The sequence below is a fragment of the Camelus ferus genome, chromosome 36 (genome assembly GCF_009834535.1).
Source record: "Camelus ferus isolate YT-003-E chromosome 36, BCGSAC_Cfer_1.0, whole genome shotgun sequence".
Classification (NCBI taxonomy): Eukaryota; Metazoa; Chordata; class Mammalia; order Artiodactyla; family Camelidae; genus Camelus; species Camelus ferus.
Window position 1 is genome coordinate 18625230 of NC_045731.1, and position 6930 is coordinate 18632159.

At 49.0% G+C, this 6930-nt stretch overlaps 1 long non-coding RNA gene across 1 annotated transcript in view; it reads left to right on the top strand.

Annotated features, from left to right (window-relative positions):
* Nucleotides 1-6522: 6522 nt before the first annotated feature.
* LOC116661774 overlaps nt 6523-6930 on the top strand; it is a 4085-nt gene continuing 3677 nt past the window's right edge. Inside the window, exon 1 of the long non-coding RNA XR_004317738.1 lies at nt 6523-6651. This is a non-coding gene — a long non-coding RNA (uncharacterized LOC116661774). The remainder of the gene's footprint in view (nt 6652-6930) is intronic.

Consider the following 6930-nt stretch of genomic DNA (forward strand, 5'->3'; position numbering starts at 1 on the left):
CTTTCTAACAGTTCACAGTACAAAGAGACCCACTCCAGGAAACTCATGTTTGTGTAATATCCATTCACCCAGATTACATATCCGTATGTTGCTTTCTGCTGAAACACCCACACTCTCAGGATATGGATCCAGTTTTTTCATGGGGGCTGAAATTCCTAGAAATGTAAACCAATCCCAACGTGCACTTTCCTGTATGTCTCTTTTGCACTTAGTACAGTTTGCAGAGCTACTTGTCTTTGTTATAGGCTTATGCCATTACTTCTCTACCTAGGTTAGAATATGGCATTCATTCATCCTGTTGGAATTCTTGTAAGTACTATATCCCTTCTATGACCCACTCTTGTTGAAAACCGTCATTTTTTTGGGTCACGATATGCACTTCTGGATCAGTATCTATGAATAGTAATGCACGCGTCTGTTTTCTGAATACAAATGTTTTGAGTACATGCTAGCCGCGATACTGGGTCATTGCGTACTGAATGATCCTTGACATCACTTTGAGTATTTTGTTTTGAATAATCATGGTTGTTTGGTATATGTCAGCCAACTGTAACCTTTTGGTGTTTGTTTGTTTGTCTGATTGTTTAGTTTTGCAAACACATTAGGCCATGCATCTCTCCTTTTGCTTCAGACAGACAGTCATATAAGCTGATTCACTTAAGATAGTGCTTAAAATCACCTATGATTTCCTGCTACCCTCTCCCATCTTTAGGATTTTGATGTCCTCCTTGCCTTCTTCTTCTTACTTCTTTGCAACTCAGGCTCTTCTTGCATTTGCAATAATGGTTTTGTTATTTCCATTTCATCATGCTACTTTTCTACTCAGGGTAGGATTCTCAATTTTTGTTTTAGGATCAGTCTCAAACTGCTGAATTCTTTTAAGGTTTGATGGTCAGTGAAATTCCCTAGCTCTGCCGTTGTTATAAACGGCGGTCATTTGGCATAGGGTACCCTAGATTGTAGCTTTTTCTCATTCAGGATATGGTCTATGTCCTCGCACTTCTCCCCGTGCAGCAAAATTTCTGCCGAGATATCAGCTGAAACCCCTCTGGATGTTCTGTTGTGACTAAGTTGCTTTCCTCGAGGTGCATTTTACATCACTGGGATGATCATGAAATTTGTTTATTTGAATTCTACAACTCCTTGTTGGTCTATTGGGATTCCACCTCATTTGGACTCTGTGTACTTACTGAAATCGTATAGATGATCCTTTCTTGGCTTTCAGCAAGTTTCATTCTGATTTTTGTACAAATTCCTTTTCAGAATTTTTATTTTTTCTCTTGCTTTTCCATTTGGGAATTCTATGAGTCCTATTCTTTCCTGCTTTGTCTTAACCCATGATTCCACAGCGATGTTTGCCTTGGTTTGCACTTGCTTTTCTGTGTCTTCTTCTGATCGATTGATTTCTGTTCCCCTGTCATCACAGTCATTCACGAGTCCCTCTGCATTTTGTCGTCTGCTTAGGACTGACTTTAGCCCAGTTATTATCTCACCCATTGTGTTTTCTGTCATTATTGGGTTCTTCTTTAGACCTTCTTTTCCCCTTTTCTGGTATTCTTCCTTTTGTTATTCAGAGGCCCTGCTGTTCATCAGTGTTTTCCTCACTTCCATTTTCAGTGCTTTCTCTGGTAGCGTTTTGCCGTCTAGTTGTTTGAAACTTATTTTTTGGTCCTTCAATCACTTTGGAACAGAAAATGGCACTTCCTGTTGTTTTTTACTATACTTCTTTTTCTCTACTCTTCAAGAACTAGCAGGTATGTAGTATAGACTTATAGGGATTGGATTTATGAAAACTTTAGAGTATTTCGTGTAAGCAATTCCATGGCATTTCTGAGAGGACAATTTTCCCTAGACCTTGATGCCATGCCCTGTTCCTGTGTGTGTTGTCTGGTATATCTCTAATTGCTGGTGTTCCCTTTGTTGTGATGAACACACCATACTATTTCAGTTAGTAGAACCTCATTTTTATTACGCTAATCTCACAGTTCTGAAAGGGCACAAGGCACTTCCTCTACTGGAAATGAAGCTTCTATATGTTTTCAGGTCTGCATTCCTCTCTATGTCATTTTGGAGTGTCTCCAAAAGTGCCTATAGAGAGTGCGCTTGTACTTTCTACTGCCATGGGAATGTCCCAATGTTACCAGTTCTTCCCAGAGCTTCTCTGTCTAGAGAAACACCAGTGGAAGCATATGTATGGATGTCATACTTCAGGGCCTTCTGGGATGATCCCGAAGACCGACCTATGTGTCCTCGGTGCAGTACCCTGTCAGTGCCATCCAAAATGTAGCATCTGCATTTGGGAGATAATGCTGTAAGAAATGCTTCATCTTCTCATGCTGTGGATTTTACCACTCTTCCTTGTTCTCTCATCCTTGAGTCATGGGTTCACGAAAGCAAACACAGAGCTGTTCCGTATCCTCTGCCTCAAACCAGATCGTTATCCAAGTCTAGGTTACGAATATAGCAGATCCTAAATCTTTTAATACTGATTTCAAACCCAACGCCCCCTGGAACCCTAAGACCAGATGCATTATATCTCTGATTGATCCCCACACGTTCTGTATTGGCAAAATATCAAATTGGTCCCTGGTCCTGCAGATGCAGTGGATGTGGCCATAGGACATATCGATAAACTCAACCTCACGCACCAGTGCGGTTGCTGTCTCACTGAGGTCACAGTTCTCTTTGCTCTCTTGAATGTACCCACCAATACCCACAACGCACTCTAGATCCCTGAGTTCTGCGTGGGCCATCATCCGTAGCCTTATCCCTATTTTTCCGCTGCCTCTGCTAGCTCAGATTTTGCAGCTCAGATCTTGGTCTCAGATTCAATTGTGGGGATATTTTGAGCTAATTTCTTGAGTTCTGTCAGCCAAGCATCTGCGGTGCACTCTTCTAACACTCAGCACATCACCTTCATTCCCATGCTTGCTGCCTTCTTGAGAGTGTGCTTCCAAGATAAACAGTGTTTCACCTTTGATGCTCCATTACCAGAGGTCAGATCCTGCACTGGTTTCCATTCTCTACTTTGCCTTCTCCTTCTCCCAGGTTTTCTGAGGCCTCATCCTGTCTTTGGAATAACAGACCACTCTTCGTCAAGTGTCCTGTGCCAAGGGCTGGGTGAGTGGATGTTTACAATGCTGTGTGTATGGGAGCGAGTGAGAGCAGTTTGCACTGGTTCTCTGCCTACTGGGCATCGATAAATCAACACTTTCCACATATAATTCACAGAAATTGGATGTTTGTTTAGCTCCGTTTTCTATACAGCCATGGTCCGAGGTTTTGTCCGAAGACTCCTGCTTTGAGGCTAGGGGAGGCTGGGTCACACTTTTCCCTCCATTCCCAGCTCAGCTGGAAGCCTGAAAGATGCCCAGGTCAGCCTGTGGCCCATTTTCAGCCCTGCTCCACTCTGGCCTGTCCAAATGCCACATGGCCCTGTCATACATCTGGCTGGCAAGCGTTCCTTGGGGTAGAGCATCTATCCCCTCTTCTCCGCGTTTGCCCCCTGCCTGGTGCCCCTCTATATCTGCCCTCCCACTCTCCCGGCCTCTCAGCGCCATCTCCCCTCTTCCTCCCCATAGTGTCTCAGCGTTTTCCTGCCTTTGGTGAGATGGGGCCATTTCTCTCAAGAGCCGTTTTAAATATGCAGATTTTTAAATTTTTATTTTATTGAATTATATTCAGTTTACAATTTTATGTCAATTTCTAGTGTACAGCTCAATGCTTCAGTCATACAATAACATTCGTATATTCATTTTCATGTCCTTTCCACCATGAGCTACTACAAGATTTTGACTATGGTTCCCTGTGCTGTGTGGTATAAACTTGTTGCTTTATTTTGTATTTACCACTCACTATCTGCAAATCTCGAAATCCCAGTCTATCCTTTCCCACCCTGTTCCCCTCTGATAACCATGAGTTTGTTTTCTAAGTCTGTTTAATTTTAGATTCCACATGAGTGTTGTCATATGATGTTTTCTTTTCTTTCTGGCTTACTTCACTTAGAATGATGTTTTCCAGGACCATCCATGTTGCTCCAAATGGCATGATATTATTTTTTATGGGTGAGTAGTATTCCATTGTATACATGACACGGCTTCTGTATCCAGTCATCTGTTGCTGGACATTTAAGCTGTCTCCATGTCTTGGCTATTGTAAATAGTGCTATGAACATTAGGGTGCTGGTATCTTTCTGTATTAATGCTTCCTTTGGATATATGCCCAGGAGTGGGATTATTGTATCATATAGTAAGTGTATTTTTAGTTTTTTGAGGACTCTCCATACCATTTTCCATAACTGCTGTACCAAACTACATTCCCACTGGCAGTGTACAAGGGTTCACTGTTTTCCACACCCTCTCTAGCATTTACCATTTGAATATTCATGCTTTAATTATTTTATTGCAGCAGCAACATGTAAGAATGAAAAAGTGGCATCCTGGTGGCTGGGGGATGAGCCTGTGTGTGTGTCCCTGTGCATGTGTGTATGTTCCTGTATGTGTGTACATGTCCCTGTGTGTACATGTGTGCCCTCCATGCGCCTGCATGGGGGTGGGGAGTGGGGCTGGAGCCTGTGTGTGTGACTGACATCTCAGGCACGTGGGCCTGGAGGGGTGTGCGATGCTGTGATGCTGGGCTGAGAGGCTGTGACCTGACCAAGGCCACACAGCCCATCTTGGGGCCCAGGGCCCCACCCTTGCTTCCAGGCCTGTCACCAATCAGCTGGGGTGTCCCTTGCCATGACACAGGGCTTGGAGTCCTGACCCTAAGGGCCCCACAACTTCCCTCAGGAGGAGGGGTCTCTGGGGCAGGAGGAGGTGGCTGGGCTTGGCATGGGGAGGGGGGAGCAGGGAATCCAAGGGGGTGAGCATGGCTCTGGAGTTTGTGGGTGACCATCAGCAGTGAGGTGAGGGGAGTAAGAAGGGCCTCCTCACCAGGACTGAGTTTGTCACCCCGGCCAAGGGAGCCACTCTTCTGCACGAGGGCCAATTTAGAAAAATGTGGAAAACCAAGTTTCAGGCTCCATGGTAGATAAGTCCCATTCCAGATGGAAATAGCAGGATGTGACCCCGTAAAAAGTGGTGAGCGCACATGAGCCATCGCCTCGCCCAGAAAGGAATTCCCCCGAGAGCCAGAGCTCACCCCACACCCACCCAGGGGCCTGGGAGGCCTGGAGTGATGGCCCTGCTGGGGTCCCACTACCCAGGAAGATGGGGAGAAGGGCCGCTGGTCATACAGTCGAGGCCCAAGGAGGGGAAGAGACCTGCCCAGGTCACCCAGCACAGGAGGGCAGTCGGGTGGGACCCAGGACTTCGGGCTTGTCACAGGCCCCCTTCTTAGGAAAGGGGCACAGGCCTGCCTGTGAAAGAAGCATCGGGTAAGTGAATAACCCTGCAGACAGGGCCAAGTTGGCTGGCTGGCCGAGCCTCAGTTTCCCCTCTGTGGAACAGGGGACGGGACGGCGCCTGCTCACAGGGTCTCTGTGAAGCTAGAGATGGTGCTGCTGTGGTGCTGGGGAGAGCCCTCCTGGTCCTCCTTAACTTGGAAGTGGCCGGAGGGCCCTTCCTGAGGGCCGATGGTGCCTGTCTAGCTGGGCGGGCTGCTGGTCCCTGCGGCCCTGACAGTGGCAGCTACACGGCTTAGTGAAGGATGGGCCAACTCCCCTTCCCAGGCACCCTGGCCCATCGTCCCCCACCATGCACCCTGGGCTGGCTCCCTCTTTCCTTCCTGCCTCCTCTTGTCTCTGCTTCCCCCACCTGGTGTCCCTCTCTTGTCACCTCCTGTCCCTCTCTAGGACTTGACCCCCACCTTTCTCTCTCTCACTCACACACTGTCTCTCCCTGCGTGTGTCTTTCTCTGCCTCTCCCCCAGGCCCTCAGGCCCTGAGCTCAGGTCTAGCCCTGTCCAGGGCCACAGAGCCACAGGGCCACATCTCTCCCAGCACTCCCACCCTCACAGCGATGTTCCAGCCCAGCTCTGCTCACAGTGGAGGAGCCCGGTTACAGAGCTGCTCCTGCTGGCATTTGCTGCTGCATCGCTGATCCCCCCCACTTCCCGGGCAGCGCAGCAGTCTCACCTTGACCTGTTTGTGGCCCAGCCTGGACCCCAGAGCTGCTGCAGGGCTGGCTGCCTCCCCCACCTGGAAGGAGGGAGGGCCCCGTGGGCTCCAGGGACAGCTGGTTGCAGAGTGGAGTGGGACTCTTTTTATGCCCAACACCTTCTCCCTGGCAGTGGTGGCACCCCAACCACTGACCCTGCCCCGCCCACCTCAGAGTCGGGAGGCTGTGGGAGGATGAAGGGCTCTCATGGGGCCCACTGAGAGCACTACCACCCTCAGCCCCCCTCAGGGTCTGCCTGGAGCCGGGGCTGCTGTGCAGCTGACGCAGGGCGGGGGTACGGGCCTGGTCAGTGCAGGGCCTCTCGCTGGATGCCCATGGCCTCCCTGCACCTCATCCGTTCCTCACCATGAGACACAGCCACTCATTCTGGTCCTCTAGCTCATGACCGGACACCCGTGTGACTGACAGGCCCCACATGCCCAGTGAGTGTTTACTGACTGAAGCAGCACAGCCATCACTAGATCTAGACACAGGCTGTACCCACCACCCAGGAGGAGCCCCGGGGCCCCTGTGGTCACTGCTGCCCTGAAGGGTACCTTGCATCTGCCCTGTCATCTAGTTCCTGCTGGTTTGTGAGTTGTGTGCCCGTGAATCACTGCGTGCCCTCAAGAGGGTTGTGGACCACTATTCCTCCAGGAAGCAGACACTGACCACAGAGAGAACTGTGACAATTTCATTAGGGGTGACAATAGGAGAGAACAGCAGAGGGGGCAGGTTGGAGCAGGGAAACATTCGGGCTGTAATGCACCTCTGACATCTTCTCTAAACACATAATTGCCACAGCTGAGGGGCCCCTTCAGTTGGCAAATGG